Source organism: Chiloscyllium plagiosum, unplaced genomic scaffold, assembly GCF_037043375.1.
Source record: "Chiloscyllium plagiosum isolate Xiang-an unplaced genomic scaffold, Cpla_swu_hap1 HiC_scaffold_18, whole genome shotgun sequence".
NCBI classification, from domain to species: Eukaryota; Metazoa; Chordata; class Chondrichthyes; order Orectolobiformes; family Hemiscylliidae; genus Chiloscyllium; species Chiloscyllium plagiosum.
Genome location: NW_028270156.1, coordinates 114,503,095 through 114,528,750, shown reverse-complemented (window position 1 = coordinate 114,528,750; position 25,656 = coordinate 114,503,095).

Genomic DNA, 25,656 nt, shown 5'->3' with positions numbered 1-25,656 from the left:
CTGTGCAGACTGTGTCAGTGTATGGCTCAGTAAACTGGACTATCGGGCCAGCATGGAGAGCTGTTCAGACTATGTCAGTTATGGCTCAATAAACCATAATATCGGGCCAGCATGGAGAGCTGTGCAGATTATGTCCGTGTATGGCACAGTAAACCTGACTATCGTGCCAGCATGGGAGCTGTGCAACTGTGTCAGTGTATGGCTGAGTAAACTGGACTATCGGCCCCGCATGGAGAGCGGTGCAGAATATGTCAGTGTATGGCTGAGTAAACTGTACTATCGGCCCCGCATGGAGAGCGGTGCAGACTATGTCAGTGTATGGCTCAGTAAACCGGACTCTCGGGCCAGCATGGAGAGCTGTGCACACTATGTCAGTGTATGGCTCAGTAAACAGGACAATCTGCCCAGCCTGGGGAGAGGTGCAGAGTATGTCAGTGTATGGCTCAGTAAACCGGACTATCGGCCCAGCCTGGAGAGCGATGCAGACTATGTCAGTGTATTTCTCAGTAAACCGGACTATTGGGCCTGCATGGGGAGCTGTGCAGACTATGTCAGTGTATGGCTCAGTAAACCGGACTACGGGGCCAGCATGGAGAGCTGTGCAGACTGTGTCAGTGTATGGGTCAGTAAACTGGACTATCGGGCCAGCATGGAGAGCTGTTCAGACTATGTCAGTTATGGCTCAATAAACCATAATATCGGGCCAGCATGGAGAGCTGTGCAGACTATTTCAGTGTCAGGCTCAGTAAAACGGTCTATCTGCTCAGCATGGAGAACTGTGCAGACTATGTCAGTGTATGGCTCAGTAATCCGGACTATCGGGCCAGGATGGGGAGCTGTGCAGACTATGTCAGTGTCAGACTCAGTAAACCGGACTATCCGCCCTGCATGGGGAGCGGTGCAGATGATGTCAGTGTATTGCTGACTAAACCGGACTATCGGCGCAGCCCAGAGAGCTGTGCAAACTATGTCAGTGTGTTGGTCAGTAAACCGGACAAACTGGCCTGCATGGAGAGTTGTGCAGATAATGTCACTGTATGGCTCAGTAAACTGGAATAACTGCCCAGCATCGAGAGGTGTGCAGAAAATGCCAGTGTTTGGCTCGTTAAATCGGACTATCGGCCAAGCATTGAGAGTTGTGCAGACTATGTCAGTGTCAGGCTCAGTAAACCGGACTATCTGCCCTGCATGGAGAGCTGTGCAGACTACGTCCGTGTATGGCTCAGTAAACCGGACTTTCGGTCCAGCATTGAGAGCTGTGCAGTCTATGTCAGTGTATGGCTCAGTAAACTGGACTCGCGGGCCAGCATGGAGAGCTGTGCAGACTATGTCTGTGTGTGGCTCAGTAAACTGGACTATCGGGTCAGCCAGGAGAGCTGTTCAAAGTTTGTCAGTGTATTGCTCAGTAAACCAGACTTTCGACCCAGCATGGAGAGCTGTGCAGACTATGTCAGTGTATGCCTCAGCAAACCGGACAATTGTGTCAGTCTGGAGAGCTGTACAAACTATGTCAGTGTATTGGTCAGTAAACCAGACTTTCGACCCAGCATGGAGAGCTGTGCAGACTATGTCAGTGTATGCCTCAGCAAACCGGACAATTGTGTCAGTCTGGAGAGCTGTACAAACTATGTCAGTGTATTGGTCAGCAAACCAGACTATCAGGCCAGCATGGAAGTTGTGCATATTATGTCAGTGAAAGGGTCAGTAAACCGGACTATCGGGCCAGCATGGAGAGTTGTGCAGACTATGACAGTGTATGGCTCAGTAAACCGGATTATCTGCACCGCATGGGGAGCTGTACAGATTATGTCAGTGCATGGCTCAGTAAACCGGTCTATCGGCCAAGCATGGAGAGCGGTGCAGACTATGTCAGTGTATGGCTCAGTAAACTGGACTATCGGGCCAGAATGGAGAGCTGTACAGACTATGTCAGTGTATGTCTCAGTAAACCGGACAATCGGGCCAGCATGGTGAGCTGCGCAGACTATGTCAGTGTATGGCACAGTAAACCTGACTATGAGGCCAGCATGGGAGCTGTGCCGACTGTGTCAGTGTATGGCTCAGTAATCAGGACTATCGGGCCAGCATGGGGAGTTGCGCAGACTATGTCATTGTATGGCTCATTAAACCGGATTATCAGGCCATCATAGAGATCTGTGCAGGCTATGTCAATGTATGGCTCAGTAAATCGGACTATCTGCCCAGCATGGAGAGCTGTGCAGACTATGTCAGTGTATGGCTCAGTAAACCGGACTATGGCCCCAGCTTGGAGATCTGTGCAGACTATGTCAGTGTATGGCTCAGTAAACCGGACTATCGGGCCAGCATGGAGAGCTGTGCAGACAATGTCAGTGTGTGGCTCAGTGAACTAGACTATCGGCCCAGCATGGAGAGCTGTGCAGACAATTTCAGTGTATTGCTCAGTAAACTGGACTATCGGCCCCGCATGGAGTGCTTTGCAGACTATGTTTGTGTATGGCTCAGTAAACCGGACTATCGGGTCAGCAAGGAGAGCTGTTCAACGTATGTCAGTCTTTTGCTCCGTAAACCGGCCAATTTGGCCAGCATGAATATTTGTGCAGACTATGTCAGTGTATGCCTCAGCAAACCGGACAATTGTGTCAGTCTGGAGAGCTGTACAAACTATGTCAGTGTATTGGTCAGTAAACCGGACTATCAGGCCAGCATGGAAACTGTGCATATTATGTCAGTGTATGGGTCAGTAAACCGGACTATCAGGCCAGCATGGAAGTTGTGCATATTATGTCAGTGTTTGGCTCAGTAAACCGGACTATCGGGCCAGCATGGAGAGCGGTGCAGAATATGTCAGTGTATGGCTCAGTAAACCGGACTATCTGCACCGCATGGGGAGCTGTGCAGATGATGTCAGTGTATGGCTCAGTTAACCGGAATATCGGCCCAGAATGGAGAGCTCTGCAGACTATGTCAGTGTATGGCTCAGTAAACTGGACTATCGGACCAGAATGGAGAGCTGTGCAGATTACGTCAGTGTATGTCTCAGTAAACCAGACTATCGGGCCAGAATGGGGAGCTGTGCAGACTATGTCCGAATATGGCTCAGTAAACCTGACTATGGGGCCAGAATGGGGAGCTGTGCAGACTATGTCCGTATATGGCTCAGTTAACCGGACTATCGGGCCAGCAAGGAGAGCTGTGCAGACTATGTCAGCGTTTAGCTCAGTAAACCGGACAATCTGCCCAGCCTGGTGAGGGGTGCAGACTATGTCAGTGTATGGCTCAAATTTCCGGACTATAGGACCAGCATAGAGACCTGTGCAGACTATGTCAGTGTATGGCTCAGTAACCCAGACTATCGGACCAGCATGGAGAGCTGTGCAGACTATGTCTGTGTTTGGCTCAGTAAAACGGAATATCTGCCCAGCGTGCAGAGCTGTGCAGACTATGTCAGTGTATGGCTCAGTTTTCCGGAATATCGGACCAGCATAGAGAGCTGTGCAGACTATGTCAGTGTATGGCTCAGTAAACCGGACTATCGGGCCAGCATGGAGCGCTGTGCAGACTATGTCAGTGTATGGCTCAGTAAACCGGAATACCGGGCCAGCGTGGGGAGCTGTGCGGACTATGTCAGTGTTAGGCTCAGTAAACCGGACTATCTGCCCAGCATGGAGTGTTGTGCAGATGATGTCAGTGTATGGCTCAGTAAACCAATCTATCGGCCAAGCGTGGAGAGCGGTGCAGACTATGTCAGTGTATGGCTCAGCGAACCGGACTATCTGCCCAGCATGGGGAGCTATGCAGACGATGTCAGTGCATGGCTCAGTATACTGGACTATAGGGCCAGAATGGAGAGCTGGCAGACTATGCCAGTGTATGTCTCAGTAAACCGGCCTATCGGGCCAGCATGGGGAGCTGCGCAGACTATGTCCGTGTATGGCACAGTAAACCTGACTATCGGGCCAGCATGGGAGCCCCTGCAACTGTGTCAGTGTATGGTTCAGTAAACTGGACTATCGGCCCCGCATGGAGAGTGGTGCAGACTATGTCAGTATATGGCTCAGTCAACTGGACTATCTGCACAGCATGGAGAGCTGTGAAGACTATGTCAGTGTATGGCTCAGTAAACAGGACTATCAGGCCAGCATGGGGAGCTGCGCAGACTATGTCACTGTGAGGCTCAGTAAACCGGACTATCAGGCCCGCATGGAGATCTGTGCAGTCTATGTCAATGTATGGCTCAGTAAATCGGTCTATCCATCCAGCATGGAGAGCTGTGAAGACTATGTCAGTGTATGGCTCAGTAAACCGGACTATCTGCCCAGTATGCAGAGCTGTGCAGACTATGTGTGTGTATGGCTCAGTTAACCAGACTATCGACCCAGCTTGGAGAGCTCTGCAGACTATGTCAGTGTATGGCTCAGTAAACCGGACTATGGCCCCAGCTTGGAGAGCTGTGCATTCTATGTCAGTGTATGGCTCAGTGAACCGGACTATCGGCCCAACATGGAGAGCTGTGCAGACAATGTCAGTGTATGGCTCAGTAAACCGGACTATCGACTCAGCATGGAGTGCTGTGCAGACTACGTTTGTGTATGGCTCAGTAAACCGGACTATCGGGTCAGCAAGGAGAGCTGTTCAAAGTATGTCAGTGTATTGCTCAGTAAACCGGACAATCTGGCCAGAATGGATATTTGTGCAGACTATGTCAGTGTATGCCTCAGCAAAGCGGACAATTGTGTCAGTCTGGAGAGCTGTACAAACTATGTGAGTGTATTGGTCAGTAAACCGGACCATCAGGCCAGCAATGAAATTGTGCATATTATGTCAGTGTATGGGTCAGTAAACGGACTATCGGGCCAGCATGGGGAGCTTTGCAGACTATGTCAGTGTATGGCTCCGTAAACCAAACTATCAGGCCAGCAGGGTGAGCTGTGCAGACTATGTCAGTGTATGGCTCAGAAAACCGGACTATCGGTCCAGCATTAGAAGCTGTGCAGACTATGTCAGTGTATGGCTCAGTAAACTGCACTCTCGGACCAGCATGGGGAGCTGTGCAGACTATGTCAGTGTCAGGCTCAGTAAACCGGACTATCTGCCCAGCATGTGGAGATGTGCAGACTACGTCCGTGTATGGCTCAGTAAACCGGACTTTCGGTCCAGCATTGAGAGCTGTGCACACTATGTCAGTGTATGGATCAGTAAACCGGACAATCGGGCCAGCATGGAAAGCTGTGCAGACTATGTCAGTGTATGGCTCAGTAAACTGGACTCGCGGGCCAGCATGGAGAGCTGTGTAGACTATGTCTGTGTGTGGCTCAGTAAACCGGACTATCGGGTCAGCAAGTAGAGCTGTTCAAAGTTTGTCAGTGTTTTGCTCCGTAAACCGGACAATCTGGCCAGCATGGATATTTGTGCAGACTATGTCAGTGTATGCCTCAGCAAACCGGACAATTGTGTCAGTCTGGAGAGCTGTACAAACTATGTCAGTGTATTGGTCAGCAAACCGGACTATCAGGCCAGCATGGATGTTGTTCATATTATGTCAGTGTATGAGTCAGTAAACCGGACTATCGGGCCAGCAAGGAGAGCTGTGCAGACTATGTCAGCGTTTGGCTCAGTAAACCGGACAATCTGCCCAGCCTGGGGAGGGGTGCAGACTATGTCAGGGTATGGCTCAAATTTCCGGACTATTGGACCAGCATAGAGACCTGTGCAGACTATGTCAGTGTATGGCTCAGTAACCCAGACTATTGGACGGGCATGGAGAGCTGTGCAGACTATGTCAGTGTTTGGCTCAGTAAACCGGAATATCTGCCCAGCGTGCAGAGCTGTGCAGACTATGTCAGTGTATGGCTCAGTTTTCCGGGCTATCGGACCAGCATAGAGAGCTGTGCAGACTATGTCAGTGTATGGCTCAGTAAACCGGACTATCGGGCCAGCATGGAGCGCTGTGCAGACTATGTCAGTGTATGGCTCAGTAAACCGGATTACCGGGCCAGCGTGGGGAGCTGTGCGGACTATGTCAGTGTCAGGCTCAGTAAACCGGACTATCTGCCCAGCATGGAGTGTTGTGCAGATGATGTCAGTGTATGGCTCAGTAAACCGGTCTATCGGCCAAGCGTGGAGAGCGGTGCAGACTATGTCAGTGTATGGCTCAGCGAACCGGACTATCTGCCCAGCATGGGGAGCTGTGCAGACGATGTCAGTGCATGGCTCAGTATACTGGACTATAGGGCCAGAATGGAGAGCTGGCAGACTATGCCAGTGTATGTCTCAGTAAACCGGCCTATCGGGCCAGCATGGGGAGCTGCGCAGACTATGTCCGTGTATGGCACAGTAAACCTGACTATCGGGCCAGCATGGGAGCCACTGCAACTGTGTCAGTGTATGGTTCAGTAAACTGGACTATCGGCCCCGCATGGAGAGTTGTGCAGACTATGTAAGTATATGGCTCATTAAACTGGGCTATCTGCACAGCATGGAGAGCTGTGCAGACTATGTCAGTGTATAGCTCAGTAAACAGGACTATCGGGCCAGCATGGGAGCCCCTGCAACTGTGTCAGTGTATGGCTCAGTAAACTGGACTATCGGCCCCGCATGGAGAGCGGTGCAGACTATGTCAGTATATGGCTCAGTAAACTGGACTATCTGCACAGCATGGAGAGCTGTGAAGACTATGTCAGTGTATGGCTCAGTAAACAGGTCTATCAGGCCAGCATGGGGAGCTGCGCAGACTATGTCACTGTGAGGCTCAGTAAACCGGACTATCAGGCCCGCATGGAGATCTGTGCAGTCTATGTCAATGTATGGCTCAGTAAATCGGTCTATCCGTCCAACATGGAGAGCTGTGAAGACTATGTCAGTGTATGGCTCAGTAAACCGGACTATCTGCCCAGCATGCAGAGCTGTGCAGACTATGTGTGTGTATGGCTCAGTTAACCGGACTATCGACCCAGCTTGGAGAGCTGTGAAGACTATGTCAGTGTATGGCTCAGTAAACCGGACTATGGCCCCAGCTTGGAGAGCTGTGCAGACAATGTCAGTGTATGGCTCAGTAAACCGGACTATCGACTCAGCATGGAGTGCTGTGCAGACTACGTTTGTGTATGGCTCAGTAAACCGGACTATCGGGTCAGCAAGGAGAGCTGTTCAAAGTATGTCAGTGTGTTGCTCAGTCAACCGGACAATCTGGCCAGAATGGATATTTGTGCAGACTATGTCAGTGTATGCCTCAGCAAAGCGGACAATTGTGTCAGTCTGGAGAGCTGTACAAACTATGTCAGTGTATTGGTCAGTAAACCGGACCAGCAGACCAGCAATGAAATTGTGCATATTATGTCAGTGTATGGGTCAGTAAACCAGACTATCAGGCCAGCATGGAAGTTGTGCATATTATGTCAGTGTTTGGCTCAGTAAATCGGTCTATCGCGCAAGCATGGTGAGCTTTGCAGACTATGTCAGTATATGGCTCAGTAAACCGGAATATCTGCCCAGCATGCAGAGCTGTGCAGACTATGTCAGTGTATGTCTCAGTAAACGGACTATCGGGCCAGCATGGGGAGCTTTGCAGACTATGTCAGTGTATGGCTCCGTAAACCAAACTATCAGGCCAGCAGGGTGAGCTGTGCAGACTATGTCAGTGTATGGCTCAGTAAACCGGACTATCGGTCCAGCATTAGAAGCTGTGCAGACTATGTCAGTGTATGGCTCAGTAAACTGCACTCTCGGGCCAGCATGGGGAGCTGTGCAGACTATGTCAGTGTCAGGCTCAGTAAACCGGACTATCTGCCCAGCATGGGGAGCTGTGCAGACTACGTCCGTGTATGGCTCAGTAAACCGGACTTTCGGTCCAGCATTGAGAGCTGTGCACACTATGTCAGTGTATGGATCAGTAAACCGGACAATCGGGCCAGCATGGAGAGCTGTGCAGACTATGTCAGTGTATGGCTCAGTAAACTGGACTCGCGGGCCAGCATGGAGAGCTGTGTAGACTATGTCTGTGTGTGGCTCAGTAAACCGGACTATCGGGTCAGCAAGTAGAGCTGTTCAAAGTTTGTCAGTGTTTTGCTCAGTAAACCGGACAATCTGGCCAGCATGGATATTTGTGCAGACTATGTCAGTGTATGCCTCAGCAAACCGGACAATTGTGTCAGTCTGGAGAGCTGTACAAACTATGTCAGTGTATTGGTCAGCAAACCGGACCATCAGGCCAGCATGGAAGTTGTTCATATTATGTCAGTGTATGGGTCAGTAAACAGGACTATCAGGCCAGCATGGAGAGCTGTGCACACTATGTCTGGGTATGGCTCAGTAAACCGGACTATCGCGCCAGCATGGAGAGTGGTGCAGACTATGTCAGTGTATGGCTCAGGAAACCGGACTATCTGCACCGCATGGGGAGCTGTGCAGATGATGTCAGTGTATGGCTCAGTAAACCGGAATATTGGCCCAGCATGCAGAGCTCAGCAGACTCTGTCAGTGTATGGCTCAGTAATCCGGAGTATCGAACCAGCATGGAGAGTTGTGCAGATTATGTCAGTGTATGGCTCAGAAAACCGGACTATTGGGCCAGCATGGGGAGCTGTGCAGACTATGTCAGTACATGGCTCAGTAAAACGGACGATCGTCCCAGCATGGGGAGCTGTGCAGACTATGTCAGAGTATGTCTCAGTAAACCGGACTATTGGGTCAGCAACGAGAGCTGTTCAAAGTATGTCAGTGTATTGCTCAGTAAACCGGACAATCTGGCCAGAATGGGGAGCGGTGCAAACTATGTCAGTGTATGGCTCAGTAAACCGGACTATCTGCCCAGCATGGAGAGCGGTGCAGACAATGTCAGTGTATGGCTCAGTAAACCGGACTATCTGCCCAGCATGGAGAGCGGTGCAGAGTATGTCATTGTATGGCTCAGTAAACCGGACTATCGGGCCAGCATGGAGAGTTGTGCAGATTATGTCAGTGTATGGCTCAGTAAACCGGACTATCGGGCCAGCATGGGGTGCTGTGCAGACTATGTCAGTTTATGTCTCAGTAAACCGGACTATTGGGTCAGCAACGAGAGCTGTACAAACTATGTCAGTGTATTGGTCAGCAAACCGGACTATCAGGCCAGCATGGAAGTTGTTCATATTATGTCAGTGTATGGGTCAGTAAACAGGACTATCAGGCCAGCATGGAGAGCTGTGCACACTATGTCTGTGTATGGCTCAGTATACCGGACTATCGGGCCAGCATGGAGAGTGGTGCAGACTATGTCAGTGTATGGCTCAGTAAACCGGACTATCTGCACAGCATGGGGAGCTGTGCAGATGATGTCAGTGTATGGCTCAGTAAACCGGAATATTGGCCCAGCATGGAGAGCTCAGCAGACTATGTCAGTGTATGGCTCAGTAAACTGGACTATCGGGCCAGAATGGAAAGCTGTGCAGATTATGTCAGTGTATGTCTCAGTAATCCGGAGTATCGAACCAGCATGGAGAGTTGTGCAGATTATGTCAGTGCATGGTTCAGTAAACCGGTCTATCGGGCCAGCATGGGGAGCTGTGCAGACTATGTCAGTACATGGCTCAGTAAAACGGACGATCGTCCCAGCATGGGGAGCTGTGCAGACTATGTCAGTATATGGCTCAGTAAACCGGACTATCGGGCCCGCATGGAGAGTTGTGCAGATTATGTCAGTGTATGGCTCAGTAAACCGGACTATCGGGCCAGCATGGGGAGCTGTGCAGACTATGTCAGTACATGGCTCAGTAAAACGGACGATCGTCCCAGCATGGGGAGCTGTGCAGACTATGTCAGTGTATGTCTCAGTAAACCAGACTATTGGGTCAGCAACGAGAGCTGTTCAAAGTATGTCAGTGTATTGCTCAGTAAACCGGACAATCTGGCCAGAATGGAGAGCGGTGCAGACTATGTCAGTGTATGGCTCAGTAAACTAGACTATCTGCCCAGCATGGAGAGCGGTGCAGACAATGTCAGTGTATGGCTCAGTAAATCAGACTATCTGCCCAGCATGGAGAACGGTGCAGACAATGTCAGTGTATGCCTCAGTAAACCAGACAATCTGCCCAACCTGGGGAGGGGCGCAGACTATGTCAGTTTATGGCTCAGTAAACTGGACTATCGGCCCAGCATGGAGAGCGATGCAGACTATGTCAATGTATGGCTCAGAAAATCGGACTATCGGGCCAGCATGGAGAGCAGTGCAGACTATGTCAGTGTACGGCTCAGTAAATCGGACTATCGGGCCAGCATGGTGAGCTGTGCCGACTATGTCAGTGTATGGCTCTGTAAACCGGACTATCGGACCAGCATGGAGAGGTTTGCAGAGTATGTCCGTGTATGGCACAGTAAATCGGACTATCGGGTCAGCATGGAGAGCTGTGGACTCTATGTCAGTGTATTGCTCATTAAACCGGACTATCGGCCAGCATGGGGAGCTTGGTAGACTATGTCAATGTATGGCTCAGTAAACCGAACTATCGGACCAGCATGGAGAGCTGTGCGGACTATGTCAGTGTATGGCTCAGTAAATTGGACTATCGGGCCAGCTTGGAGAGCTGTGCAGACTATGTCAGTGTATGGCTCAGTAAACTGGACTGTCGGGCCAGCATGGAGAGCTGTGCAGACTATGTCAGTGTCAGGCTCAGTAAACCGGACTATCGGTCCAGCATTGAGAGCTGTGCAGACTATGTCAGTGCATGGCTCAGGAAACCAGACTATCGGGCCAGAATGGAGCGCTGTGCAGACTTGGTCAGTGTATGGCTCAGTAAACCGGACTATCGGGTCAGCATGGAGAGCTGTGCACACTATGTCTGTATATGGCTCAGTAAACCGGACTATGGGGACAGCATGGAGAGCTGTGCAGACTATGTCAGTGTATGGCTCAGTAAACCGGACCATCGTCCCTGCATGGGGAGCTGTGGACGGCATGGTGGCACAGTGGTTAGCACTGCAGCCTCACAGCGCCAGAGACCCGGGTTCAATTCCCGCCTCAGGCGACTGACTGTGTGGAGTTTGCACGTTCTCCCCGTGTCTGCGTGGGTTTCCTCCGGGTGCTCCGGTTTCCTCCCACAGTGACAAAGATGTGCAGGGCCAGGTGAATTGGCCATACTAAATTGCCCGTAGTGTTAGGTAAGAGGTAAATGTAGGGGTATAGGTGGGTTTCGCTTCGGCGGGTCGGTGTGGACTTGTTGGGCCGAAGGGCCTGTTTCCACACTGTAATCTAATCTAATCTAATCTGTGCAGACTATGTCAGTGTATGGCTCAGTAAACCGGACTATCTGCCCAGCATGGAGAGCGGTGCAGACTATGTCAGTGTCTGGCTCAGTAAACAGGAATATCAGGCCAGCATGGGGAGCTGTGCTTACGATGTCAGTGCATAGCCCAGTAAACCTGACTATCGGGCCAGCATGGGAGCCCCTGCAACTGTGTCAGTGTATGGCTCAGTAAACTGGACTATCGGCCCCGAATGGAGAGCGGTGCAGACTATGTCAGTATATGGCTCAGTAAACTGGACTATCTGCACAGCATGGAGAGCTGTGCAGACTATGTCAGTGTATGGCTCAGTAAACAGGAATATCAGGCCAGCATGGGGAGCTGCGCAGACTATGTCAATGTAAGGCTCAGTAAACCAGACTATCAGGCCCGCATGGAGATCTGTGCAGTCTATGTCAATGTATGGCTCAGTAAATCGGTCTATCGGTCCAGCATGGAGAGCTGTGCAGACTATGTCAGTGTATGGCTCAGTAAACCGGACTATCTGCCCAGCATGCAGAGCTGTGCAGACTATGTCAGTGTATGGCTCAGTAAACCAGACTATCGACCCAGCATGGAGAGCTGTGCAGACTATGTCAGTGTATGGCTCAGTAAACCGGTATGGCCCCAGCTTGGAGAGCTGTGCAGACTATGTCATTGTACGTCTCAGTAAATCGGACTATCAGGCCAGCATGGAGGTCTGTGCAGACTATGTCAATGTCGGGCTCAGTAAATCAGACTATCGGCCCAGAATGGAGAGCTGTGCAGACTATGTCAGTGTACGGCTCAGTAAACCAGACTATCTGCCCAGCATGGAGAGCTGTGCAGACTATGTCTGTGTATCGCTCAGTAAACTGGACTATTGGGCCAGCATGGGGAGCTGTGCAGACTATGTCAGTGTATGGCTCAGTAATCCGGACTATCGGGCCAGCATGGAGAGCTGTGCAGACTATGTCAGTGTATGGCTCAGTAAACAGGACTCTCTACCCAGCATGGAGATCTATGCAGACTATGTCTGTGTATGGCTCAGTAAACAGGACGATCGTGTCAGCAAGGAGAGCTGTTTAAAGTATGTCAGTGTATTGCTCAGTAAACCGGACAATCAGGCCAGCATGGAGATTTGTGCAGACTATGTCAGTGTCAGGCTCAGTAAACCGGACTATCGGTCCAGCATGTGGAGCTGTGCAGACTATGTCAGTGCATGGCTCAGGAAACCGGACTATCGGGCCAGAATGGAGCGCTGTGCAGACTTGGTCAGTGTATGGCTCAGTAAACCGGACTATCGGGTCAGCATGGAGAGCTGTGCAGACTATGTCAGTGTATGGCTCAGTAAACCGGACCATCGTCCCTGCATGGGGAGCTGTGGACGGCATGGTGGCACAGTGGTTAGCACTGCAGCCTCACAGCGCCAGAGACCCGGGTTCAATTCCCGCCTCAGGCGACTGACTGTGTGGAGTTTGCACGTTCTCCCCGTGTCTGCGTGGGTTTCCTCCGGGTGCTCCGGTTTCCTCCCACAGTGACAAAGATGTGCAGGGCCAGGTGAATTGGCCATACTAAATTGCCCGTAGTGTTAGGTAAGAGGTAAATGTAGGGGTATGGGTGGGTTTCGCTTCGGCGGGTCGGTGTGGACTTGTTGGGCCGAAGGGCCTGTTTCCACACTGTAATCTAATCTAATCTAATCTGTGCAGACTATGTCAGTGTATGGCTCAGTAAACCGGACTATCTGCCCAGCATGGAGAGTTGTGCAGATTATGTCAGTGTATGGCTCAGTAAACCGGTCTAGCAGCCAAGCATGGAGAGCGGTGCAGACTATGTCAGTGTCTGGCTCAGCGAACCGGACTATCTGCCCAGCATCGGGAGCTGTGCTTACGATGTCAGTGCATGGCCCAGTAAACCTGACTATCGGGCCAGCATGGGAGCCCCTGCAACTGTGTCAGTGTATGGCTCAGTAAACTGGACTATCGGCCCCGCATGGAGAGCGGTGCAGACTATGTCAGTATATGGCTCAGTAAACTGGACTATCTGCACAGCATGGAGAGCTGTGCAGACTATGTCAGTGTATGGCTCAGTAAACAGGAATATCAGGCCAGCATGGGGAGCTGCGCAGACTATGTCAATGTAAGGCTCAGTAAACCGGACTATCAGGCCCGCATGGAGATCTGTGCAGTCTATGTCAATGTATGGCTCAGTAAATCGGTCTATCCGTCCAGCATGGAGAGCTGTGCAGACTATGTCAGTGTATGGCTCAGTAAACCGGACTATCTGCCCAGCATGCAGAGCTGTGCAGACTATGTCAGTGTATGGCTCAGTAAACCAGACTATCGACCCAGCATGGAGAGCTGTGCAGACTATGTCAGTGTATGGCTCAGTAAACCGGTATGGCCCCAGCTTGGAGAGCTGTGCAGACTATGTCATTGTACGTCTCAGTAAATCGGACTATCAGGCCAGCATGGAGGTCTGTGCAGACTATGTCAATGTCGGGCTCAGTAAATCAGACTATCGGCCCAGAATGGAGAGCTGTGCAGACTATGTCAGTGTACGGCTCAGTAAACCAGACTATCTGCCCAGCATGGAGAGCTGTGCAGACTATGTCTGTGTATCGCTCAGTAAACTGGACTATTGGGCCAGCATGGGGAGCTGTGCAGACTATGTCAGTGTATGGCTCAGTAATCCGGACTATCGGGCCAGCATGGAGAGCTGTGCAGACTATGTCAGTGTATGGCTCAGTAAACAGGACTCTCTACCCAGCATGGAGATCTATGCAGACTATGTCTGTGTATGGCTCAGTAAACCGGACGATCGTGTCAGCAAGGAGAGCTGTTTAAAGTATGTCAGTGTATTGCTCAGTAAACCGGACAATCAGGCCAGCATGGAGATTTGTGCAGACTATGTCAGTGTCAGGCTCAGTAAACCGGACTGTCGGGCCAGCATGTGGAGCTGTGCAGACTATGTCATTTTATGTCTCAGTAAATCGGACTATCAGGCCAGCATGGAGATCTGTGCAGACTATGTCAATGTAAGGCTCAGTAAATCAGACTATCGGCCCAGAATGGAGAGCTGTGCAGACTATGTCAGTGTACGGCTCAGTAAACCGGACTATCTGGCCAGCATGGAGAGCTTGCAGACTATGTCTGTTATGGCTCAGTAAACTGGACTATCGGGCCAGCATGGGGAGCTGTGCTGTCTATTTCAGTGTATGGCACAGTAAACTGGACTATCGGGCCAGAATGGAGAGCTGTGCAGTCTTGTCCGATCTGCCCATCTCCTTTTCCACCTATCCACTCCACCCTCTCCTCCCTGACCTATCACCTTCATCTCCTCCCCCACTGACGTATTGTACTCCATGCTTCTCTATCCACACGCCCGCCCTCCTCTCGCCTATGTCTCCACGCTTCAGGCTCTCTGCCTTTCTTCCAGATGAAGGGCTTTCGCCCGAAACGTCGATTTTGCCTGTTCTCGGATGCTGCCGGAATTGCTCTGCTCTTCCAGCACCACTGATCCAGAATCTGGTTTCCAGCATCTGCAGTCATTGTTTTTACCTCTTAAACCGGACTATTTGCTCAACATGGGGCGCTGTGCAGACTATGTCAGTGTATGGCTCAGTAAACCGGACTATCTGCCCAGTATCGTGAGCTGTGCCGTCTATGCCAATGTATTGCTCAGTAACCCGGACTTTCGGGTCAGCATGGAGAGCTGTGCAGACTATGTCAGTCTATGGCTCAGTAAACTGGACTATCTGCCCAGCCTGGGGAGCGTTGCAGACTATGTCAGTGTATGGCTCAGTAAACCTGTCTATCGGACCAGCATGGAGAGCTGTGCAGACTATGTCAGTGTATGGCTCAGTAAACTGGACTATCTGCCCAGCCTGGGGAGCGTTGCAGACTATGTCAGTGTGTGGCTCAGTAAACCTGTCCATCGGACCAGCATGGAGAGCTGTGCAGACTATGTCAGTGTATGGCTCAGTAAACCGGACTATCTGCCCAGCATGGTGAGCTGTGCAGACTATGTCAGTGTATGGCTCAGTAAACCGTACTATCAGCCCAGCATGGAGAGCTGTGCAGACTATGTCAGTGTATGGCTGAGTAAACCGGACTATCTGCCCAGCATGGTGAGCTGTGCAGACAATGTCAGTGTATGGCTCAGAAAACCAGACTATCAGCCCAGCATGGAGAGCTGTACAGACTATGTCAGTGTATGGCTGAGTAAACCGGACTATCTTCTGGATCAGTGGTGCTGGAAGAGCACAGCAATTCAGGCAGCATCCAAAGGCCAGGCAAAATCGACGTTTCGGGCAAAAGCCCTTCATCAGGAATAAAGGCAGAGAGTCTGAAGCGTGGAGAGATAAGGGAGAGGAGGGTGGGGGTGGGGATAGAGTAGCATAGAGTAAAATAGGTCAATGGGGGAGGAGATGAAGGTGATTGGTCAGGGAGGAGAGGGTGGAGTGGATAAATGGAAAAGGAGCTGGGCAGGTCGGACAAGTCCGGACAAGTCAAGGGGACAGTTTTGCTGGAGTTGAGAAACTAGGATGAGGTGGGGGAAGGGGAAATGAGGAATCTTTTGAAATCCACATTGATGCCCTGGGGTTGAAGTGTTCCGAGGCGGAAGATGAGGCGTTCTTCTTCCATGCGTCTGGTGGTGAGGGAGCGGCGGTGAAGGAGGCCCAGGACCTCCAAGTCCTCGGCAGAGTGGGAGGGGGAGTTGAAATGTTGAGCCATGGGGCGGTTTGGTTGATTGGTGCGGGTGTCTCGGAGATGTTCCCTAAAGCGCTCTGCTAGGAGGCGCCCAGTCTCCCCAATGTAGAGGAGACCACATCGGGAACGGCGGATACAATAAATGATATTAGTGGATGTGCAGGTAAAACTTTGATGGATGTGGAAGGCTCCTTTAGGGCCTTGGATTGAGGTGAGGGAGGTGGTTTGGGCACAGGTTTTACAGTTCCTGCGGTGGCAGGGGAAAGTGCCAGGATGGGAGGGTGGGTCGTAGGGGGGCGTGGACCTGACCAGGTAGTCACGGAGGGAACGGTCTTTGCGGAAGCCGGAGAGGGCTGGGGTGGGAAATATATCCCTGGTGGTGGGGTCTGTTTGGAGGTGGCGGAAATGTCGGCGGATGATTTGGTTTATGCGAAGGTTGGTAGGGTGAAAGGTGAGCACCAGGGGCGTTCTGTCCTTGTTGCGGTTGGAGGGGTTGGGTCTGAGGGCGGAGTTGCGGGATGTGGACGAGATGCGTTGGAGGGCATCTTTAACCACGTGGGAAGGGAAATTGCGGTCTCTAAAGAAGGAGGCCATCTGGTGTGTTCTATGGTGGAACTGCTCCTCCTGGGAGCAGATACGGCGGAGGCGGAGGAATTGGGAATACGGGATTGCATTTTTGCAAGAGGTAGGCTGGGAAGAGGTGTAATCGAGGTAGCTGTGGGAGTCGGTGGGTTTGTAGAAAATGTCAGTGTCAAGTCAGTCGTCACTGATGGAGATGGAGAGGTACAGGAAGGGGAGGGAGGTGTCAGAGATGGTCCAGGTAAATTTAAGGTCAGGGTGGAATGTGTTGGTGAAGTTGATGAATTGCTCAACCTCGTCGCGGGAGCACGAGGTGGCGCCAATGCAGTCATCAATGTAGCGGAGGAAGAGGTGGGGAGTGGTGCCAGTGTAATTACGGAAGATCAACTGCTCTACGTAGCCAACAAAGAGACAGGCATAGCTGAAGCCCATACGTGTGCCCATGGCCAACCCTTTGGCCTGGAGGAAGTGGGAGGATTCAAAGGAGAAATTGTTAAGGATGAGGACCAGTTCGGCCAAACGAATGAGAGTGAGGGTGGAGTGGTACTGTTGGGAACGTCTGGAGAGGAAAAAACGGAGGGCTTGGAGGCCCTGGTCATGGCGGATGGAGGTGTAGAGGGATTGGATATCCATGGTGAAGATGAGGTGTTGGGGGCCGGGGAAACGGAAGTCTTGGAGGAGGTGGAGGGCGTGGCTGGTGTCTCGAACGTATCCCGCGAGGAGGTTGAGCAATTCCATTGGCGCCACCTCGTGCTCCCGCGAGAAGGTTGAGCAATTCATCAACTTCACCAACACATTCCACCCTGACCTTAAATTTACCTGGACCATCTCTGACACCTCCCTCCCCATCTCCATTAGTGACGACCGACTTGACACTGACATTTTCTACAAACCCACCGACTCCCACAGCTACCTCGATTCCACCTCTTCCCACCCTACCTCTTGCAAAAATGCCATCCCATATTCCCAATTCCTCCGCCTCTGCCGTATCTGCTCCCAGCAGGAGCAGTTCCACCATAGAACACACCAGATGGCCTCCTTCTTTAGAAACCGCAATTTCTCTTCCCACGTGGTTAAAGATGCCCTCCAACGCATCTCATCCACATCCCGCACCTCCGCCCTCAGACCCAACCCCTCCAACCGCAACAAGGACAGAACGCCCCTGGTGCTCACCTTCCACCCTACCAACCTTCGCATAAACCAAATCATCCGCCGACATTTCCGCCACCTCCAAACAGACCCCACCACTAGGGATATATTTCCCTCCCCAGCCCTCTCCGGCTTCCGCAAAGACCGTTCCCTCCGTGACTACCTGGTCAGGTCCACGCCCCCCTACGACCCACCCTCCCATCCTGGCACTTTCCCCTGCCACCGCAGGAACTGTAAAACCTGTGCCCACACCTCCTCCCTCACCTCCATCCAAGGCCCTAAAGGAGCCTTCCACATCCATCAAAGTTTTACCTGCACATCCACTAATATCATTTATTGTATCCGCTGTTCCCGATGTGGTCTCCTCTACATTGGGGAGACTGGGCGCCTCCTAGTAGAGCGCTTTAGGGAACATCTCCGAGACACCCGCACCAATCAACCAAACCGCCCCGTGGCTCAACATTTCAACTCCTCCTCCCACTCTGCCATGGACATGGAGGTCCTGGGCCTCCTTCACCGCCGCTCCCTCACCACCAGACGCATGGAAGAAGAACGCCTCATCTTCCGCCTCGGGACACTTCAACCCCAGGGCATCAATGTGGATTTCAAAAGATTCCTCATTTCCCCTTCCCCCACCTCATCCTAGTTTTTAACCTCCAGCAAAACTGTCCCCTTGACTTGTCCGGACTTGTCCGACCTGCCCAGCTCCTTTTCCATTTATCCACTCCACCCTCTCCTCCCTGACCTATCACCTTCATCTCCTCCCCCACTGACCTATTGTACTCTATGCTACTCTAGCCCACCCCCACCCGCCTCTAGCTTATCTCTCCACGCTTCAGACTCTCTGCCTTTATTCCTGATGAAGGGCTTTTGCCCGAAACATCGATTTTGCCTGTCCTCGGATGCTGCCTGAATTGCTCTGCTCTTCCAGCACCACTGATGCAAAATCTGGTTTCCAGCATCTGCAGTCATTGTTTTTACCTAAACCGGACTATCTGCCCAGCATGGAGAGATGTGCAGACTATGTCAGTGTATGGCTCTGTAAACCAGACTATCAGCCCAGCATGGAGAGCTGTGCAGACTATGTCCGTGTATGGTTCAGTAAACCGGATTATCGGGTCAGAATAGAGAGCTGTGCAGACTATGTCAGTGTATGGCTCAGTAAACCGGATTATCGGGTCAGAATAGAGAGCTGTGCAGACTATGTCAGTGTATGGCTCAGTAAACCGGACTATCTGAATTGCTGTGCTCTTCCAGCACCACTGATCCAGAATCTGGTTTCCAGCATCTGCAGTCATTGTTTTTACCTCCTAAACCGGACTATTTGCCCAGCATGGGGCGCTGTGCAGACTATGTCAGTGTATGGCTCAGTAAACCGGACTATCTGTCCAGTATCGTGAGCTGTGCCGTCTATGCCAATGTATTGCTCAGTAAACTGGATAACCTGCCCTGCATGGTGAGCTGTGCAGACTGTGCCAGTGCATTCCTCAATAAACAGGACTATCTGCCCAGCATGGGTAGCTATGCAGACTATCACAGTGCATTTCTCAGTAAACTGGACTATCTGGCCAGCATGGGGAGGTGTACAGACTATCCCAGTGTATTGCTCGCTGTGGTGGACTATCTGGCCAGCATCGGGAGCTGTGCAGACGATGCTCGTGCATTGTTCAGTAAACTGAACCAGCTGCCCAGCATGGCAGTATTGCAAAACCTTGCAGGTATATTGCTGCTACATTTGCAATACTTAAATGACTAACAAAGGACAATTTGCCGCCCATTCTGCGAGTGACAGTAAATGTGCTCCCAAAAGTTAATGTCCCTGTATCATCATGCATCAGTTCAAAGCAAGGGGTTTTATGAGTGCATGTGTGTGTGGGTCTGGGGCAGTGTTAGATGTGAAAGTCATTGTCTATGAGAGAGCATACATGGAAGAAATCAGTTTAAATGTGGACAACTGTTAGGGCTTCGTGTAATGGGCAGAGTTAGTTCTGGATTAGTGGTGCTGGAAGAGCACAGCAGTTCAGGAGCGGTAAAACCGACGTTTTGGGCAAAAGCTCTTCATCAGGAGTACAGGCAGAGAGCCTGAAGGGTGGAGAGATCAGTGAGAGGAGGTTGGGGATGGGGAGAAAGTAGCATAGTGTACAGGAGGGGATGAAGGTGATAGGTCGAGGGGGGTGGCAGGGTGAAATGGTAAGGTTGAAAAGAAGATAGGCAGGTAGGGCAGGTCATAGGGACAGTGCTGAACTGGAAGTTTGGAACTGTGGTGAGGTGGGGGAAGGGGAAATGAAGAAAGAGTTCATGGGCAGCTGTTAATGACATGCTTGAGAATATCAAAGTAAAGGTATTGCGGACCCAATAGCATTATAGATCAGTACGCACAGGAATGACGAATGGATGGGAATTTCTGTGTGATATTAGATATGAGCTGTGGAGTCTTGACTCAGATTTGTTTCTGCAGATTTGCAGCCGTGAGTGTCAGCAACAGACGAATGCCATCTTTAAGACTGTATTTCACAGCTCATGGTTCAAATTGCAGATGGGATAAGCCAGTGAAGTATATGCTGTATTTATCAGTAGTTATAATTAGGAATGGTCAGGATGTAGTGTCAGGAATTGGTTCATGGCCAAAGGAATCACCACTGCTGTCATTTGTCTATTTCAGCTTCAGATATTGGCCGGGGATGAGATGGAGTTAGAGGAAGGAAATGCAGTTTGTAACCAGAACAGAAGATAGTGACCTCAATGCTTTCAATATTTAGATAGCAAGTGCAGTGATACATCGAATCATGGTTCACAGCTGAAACTGAGCAAGTCAGCATAGCCACCCATAAGTAACACTGCCAGAAGCAAGGAAGGAGAGAGTGATTTAACAATTTAGTAGTGGTTTGTCAAGTGAATATCTGGATTTAGAGTCTTAGCAGAAACAATAACAGTGGCAAGGAGGGTAGAGTGAATGAAAGAACAGTATGACTGTCAAACATGATTTATACAATTAATGACTACACAGTGAGACTTACCAGGTACGCTAACAAAAGCCAGGATTGGATAATAAAAATATTGTATAATGTAAAGTGTATATTTGATCCGTCACGATAATGACCTTCGATCATAATACGTAGAAAGAAACCAAACATCCCAGTTTAAACTCCTGTCCATGCTTGGGACATTCCAGTCTAATGTCCTCAGATTGTGATCCATTGCAGTAACATTCCAGTCTAATGTTCTCAGATTGTGATCCATTGCAGTAACATTCCAGTCTAATGTTCTCAGATTGTGATCCATTGCAGTAACATTCCATTCTAATGTTCTCAGATTGTGATCCATTGCAGTAACATTCCAGTCTAATGTTCTCAGATTGTGATCCATTGCTGTAACATTCCAGTCTAATGTTCTCAGATTGTGATTCATTGCTGTAACATTCCAGTCGAATGTTCTCAGATTGTGATCCATTGCTGTAACATTCCAGTCTAATGTTCTCAGATTGTGATTCATTGCTGTAACATTCCAGTCGAATGTTCTCAGATTGTGATCCATTGCTGTAACATTCCAGTCTAATGTTCTCAGATTGTGATTCATTGCTGTAACATTCCAGTCTAATGTTCTCAGATTGTGATTCATTGTTGAAACATTCCAGACTCTTGTGCTCAGACTCTGATCTCTCCCCCCTGTCTCTGGAGCTGCTGATCCCTGTTAACACTGTTCGTGATGCTCCCACCATACTGTGGGATAACACATTGAACGGAGCCCACTTATCGTTAAAGGAAGGAAACCGTCCACTGTGGTAAGTGCAACCCATGGCGACTAACATTAATCACAGTCACTCAACAAACAGGTCCAGTTAAACCCTTCCTGACATCACTTTTCATATCCCAATAAAAGGGAACATTTACTTGGTGTGGGTGGAATGGATGGGCACTGCTTAGGGATGGACCATAAATCTTTCAATATTCTTATTGCTTCTTTTGTATGTGGGAGTAGTGCCAGAACACTGCAGGACTGTGTATATTACATACTGTTTATAAAGGACGACAGTGAGAAAGTAACAGACCCGCTGCATAGGGTGACTGGTGCGGTAATTTCGAGACCCAATAAACCAGTGTATATATTTATTGTTCATTTACTTTGTGTAATGTTGCTCCAGGTTTTATGTGCACTGTTGTCAAATTCTTCCATAACCTTGGAACATCATTCAGAGCATCGAGACTGCTGCGCAGGAACTGTTCCCGGAGATGTTCCCTAAAGTGCTCTGCTAGGAGGCGTCCAGTCTCCTCAATGTAGAGGAGACCGCATCGGGAGCAACGGATACATAAATGATATTAGTGGATGTGCAGGTAAAACTTTGATGGATGTGGAAGGCTCCTTTTGGGCCTTGGATAGAGGTGAGGGAGCATGTGTGGGCGCAGGTTTTGCAGTTCCTGCGGTGACAGGGCAAGTTGCCAGGATGGGAGGGTGAGTTGTAGGTGGGCATGGACCTGACCAGGTTGTCACGAAGGAAACGGTCTTTGCGAAAGGGGGAAAGGGGTGGGGAGGGAAATATATCCCTGGTGGTGGGGTCTGTTTGGAGGTGGCGGAAATGTCGGGGAATGATTTGGTTTATGCGAAGGTTGGTGCGGTGGAAGATGAGCACCAGGGGCGTTCTGTCCTTGTTACGGTTGGAGGAGTGGGATCTGAGGGCGGTGGTGCGGGATGGAGACGAGATGCGTTGGAGGGCATCTTTAACCACGTGAGAAGGGAAATTGCAGTCTCAAAAGAAGGAGGCCATCTGGTGTGTTCTGTGGTGGAACTTGTCCTCCTGGGAGCAGATACGGCTTACGCAGAGGAATTGGGAATACGGGATGGCATTTTTGCAAGAGGTAGGGTGGGAAGAGTTGCAATCCAGGTAGCTGTGGGAGTCGGTGGGTTTGTAAAAAATATCAGTGTCAAGGCGGTCGTCATTAATGGAGATGGAGAGGTCCAGGAAGGGGAGGGAGGTGGCAGAGATGGTCCGGGTAAATTTAAGTTCAGGGTGGAATGTGTTGGTGAAGTTGATGAATTGCTCAACCTCCTCACGGGAGCACGAGGTGCCGCCAAAGCAGTCATCGATGTAGCAGAGGAAGAGGTGGAGAGTGGTGCAAGTGTAATGACGGAAGATAGACTGTTCTCCGTAGCCAACAAAGAGACAAGCATGGCTGGGGCCCATACCTGTGCCCAGGGCTACCCCTTTGACCTGGCGGAATTGGGAGGATTCGAAGGAGAAATTGTTAAGGGTGAGGACCAGTTCGGCCAAACGAATGAGAGTGTCGGTGGAAGGGTACTGTTGGAGACGTCAGGAGACGAAGAACCGGAGGGCTTGAAGGCCCTGGTCATGGTGGAAGGAGGTGTAGAGGGATTGGATATCCATGGTGAAGATGAAGCGTTGGTGGCTGGGGAAACGGAAGTCTTGGAGGAGGTGGAGGGCGTGGGTGGTGTCTCGAACGGATATGGGGATTTCCTGGACTGGGGGGATTGGACAATTTAGAGGCAAATAGAGATGAGTTCAGTGAGGCAGGAGCATGCTGAGACCATGGGTCGACCAGGGTGGTCAGGCATGTGGATCTTTGGAAGGAGGTAGAACCGGGCAGTGCGGTGTTCCATGACAATGAGGTTGAAAGCTGTGGGTGGGAGATGTCCTGAGGTGATGAGGTTCTGTATGGTCTGGGAGATGATGCTTTTGTGACGGAGGTGGGGTCATGGTTGAGGGGGCGGTAGGAAGAGGTGTCCTCGAGTTGGAATTTGGCTTCAGCAGTATTGAGGTCAGTGCGCCAGACTACCACTGCGCCCCCTATATCTGCTGGCTTGATGGTGAGTTTGGGATTGGAGCAGGGGGATTGGAGGGCTGCGCGTTGTGAGGGTGAGAGGTTGGAGTGGGGGAGCGGGTAGACATGTTGAGGCGGTTAATGTCCCAGTGGCAGTTAGAAATCAAGAGATTGAGGGCAGGTAATAGGCCAGCGCTGGGTGTCCAGGTGGATGCAGTGTGTTGGAGGTGGGCGAAGGAGTCCTCAGAAGGTGGGCGGGAGTCCTGATTGTGAAAGTAAGCTCGGAGGTGGAGGCGGCAGAAGAAGGGTTCGACGTCACGGCGTGTATTAAATTCATTGATGCATGGACAGAGGGGGATGAAGGTGATTCCTTTGCTGAGGACTGATCGTTCGTCAAATGTGAGGGGAAGGTCTGGATGGGACTAATTCTCTCACTGTCTCAGGTTTCCACAAGGATCATCATCTCCCCCGCTCTCCTGATCTGTAATACTGTGGTGTCTCCAGTGAGCAAGATTTGGTCTGTCGATGTAAAACATCATTAACATTGCCATCTGTTGTCTTGAACATTTGATCATAATCAAGGGAAAGGGGAGTGAGTCTATTTAATATACTTTTATCTCCACTTGAAAAATCCTGCGTCAAGACTCAAACTTATTCCAGTTTGACACTTTGTTCCTCCCAACAGCAAAACTACTTGCCCAGATCCTTTACCAGGTTTACTGACAACAGTCAAACTCCACAAAGAGATAAATCTAATACTTTCGATTGGTTGAATGAGCTGTGCAGCTTGCAGGAGATTGAATGATATGAAACGATTTATATAGACTTTCCCAGGATGTAATCCAGTGCTGGGTCAGCGATTTGAGGAAGTTCGTCAAGCTAAAACTTCACCTCTGTTTCTCTATCCACAGATGAATATTCACGTGGGGATTATTTGCAGATTTTCTGTTAATAATTGGCATGTTTAACAAAGGCAAAACTTTTCCCTACGTCAGAAAATGGAGTTTTCAAATAACTGCTACATTATTCAACATTGTTTTCAACTGCGCTTCAGTCTGATCTTCAATAATCCCTGGTCAATGTCAGTAACAACATCTTTAGATAAGCATTGAACTTACAGCCTTGGCATGTTATGCACTTTTAAGTATTCAGCGCTGACCAACTGCGTGACGAGAGCCGCAGACAGCGAAACTGTCACGTGACCAACACGTACCTTGGGAACTTTAACTCAACTGCTCTACTTTTGCTGTGATTATTAGATTCCCCACAGTATGGAAACAGACCTTTCGGACCCAAAAGTCCACACCAACCCTCCGAATAGTAACCCAATCAGAAACATTTCCCCTCTGACAAATGCACTATGGGCAATTTAGAATGACCAACTCACCTGACCTGCACAATCTTTGGACTGTGGGAGGAAACTGGAAAACCCGGAGAAAACCCACGCAGATACGGGGAGAATGTGCAAACTCCACACAGTCCACCGACGCTGGAATCGAACTTTGGACCCCGTTGAGGCAGCAGTACTAACCACTGAACCACAACACTGTGGGATCTTTGGTGGTGATGTGCTGCCCCGCTGGTACCTCAGTCACTCAACCTACTTCATTTCCCTGAACCGTCTGGTTCTGAAATTAAAGCTAATGCAGTCAAGGTGAAACTGACATGAGCATGTGATTATTGAAGCATCAGGTTCACGAAAAGGATACAAAAGGGACACAAAAAATGTGAAAAAATAGACGACATTGAAAAATGGGTTTTCGTTGGTTCCTGCGTTGTTTACAGACAATGTTACATTGCCGCTGTCGCAGGGCTTTTCCTTCGATTAGCTTCAATCGGCACAGAATTCGAATCAATGAAATTTCGCCGACTTCCTTCTGAAAGTTCATACAGGTAACATGAAACATTTTGCGTTCATTAATAATCTTCACCATTCCTACATCCAAGAACACGTTGCACAGTTTGCATGAATGTTGAAGATGTAAGAATGTTATGCAATAATAAAAATTCAATTACAGTTTAAATCGTCAAGTAGGTAGAATGCACAGAAAGTCTCAACATGTCAGAAATTCATGTGACTAGAACTGCAGCCCAGCAGATTGGAAACCTGCCCCTGAATCCCAATATCCACACGTTTGCTTGATCCATGTATCCAGTTGGAAACCTGTGTGAAGGAGCATGTAGTCTGACAGAGCGCCTGAGAGAATCCATCACTATCTGATTTAAAT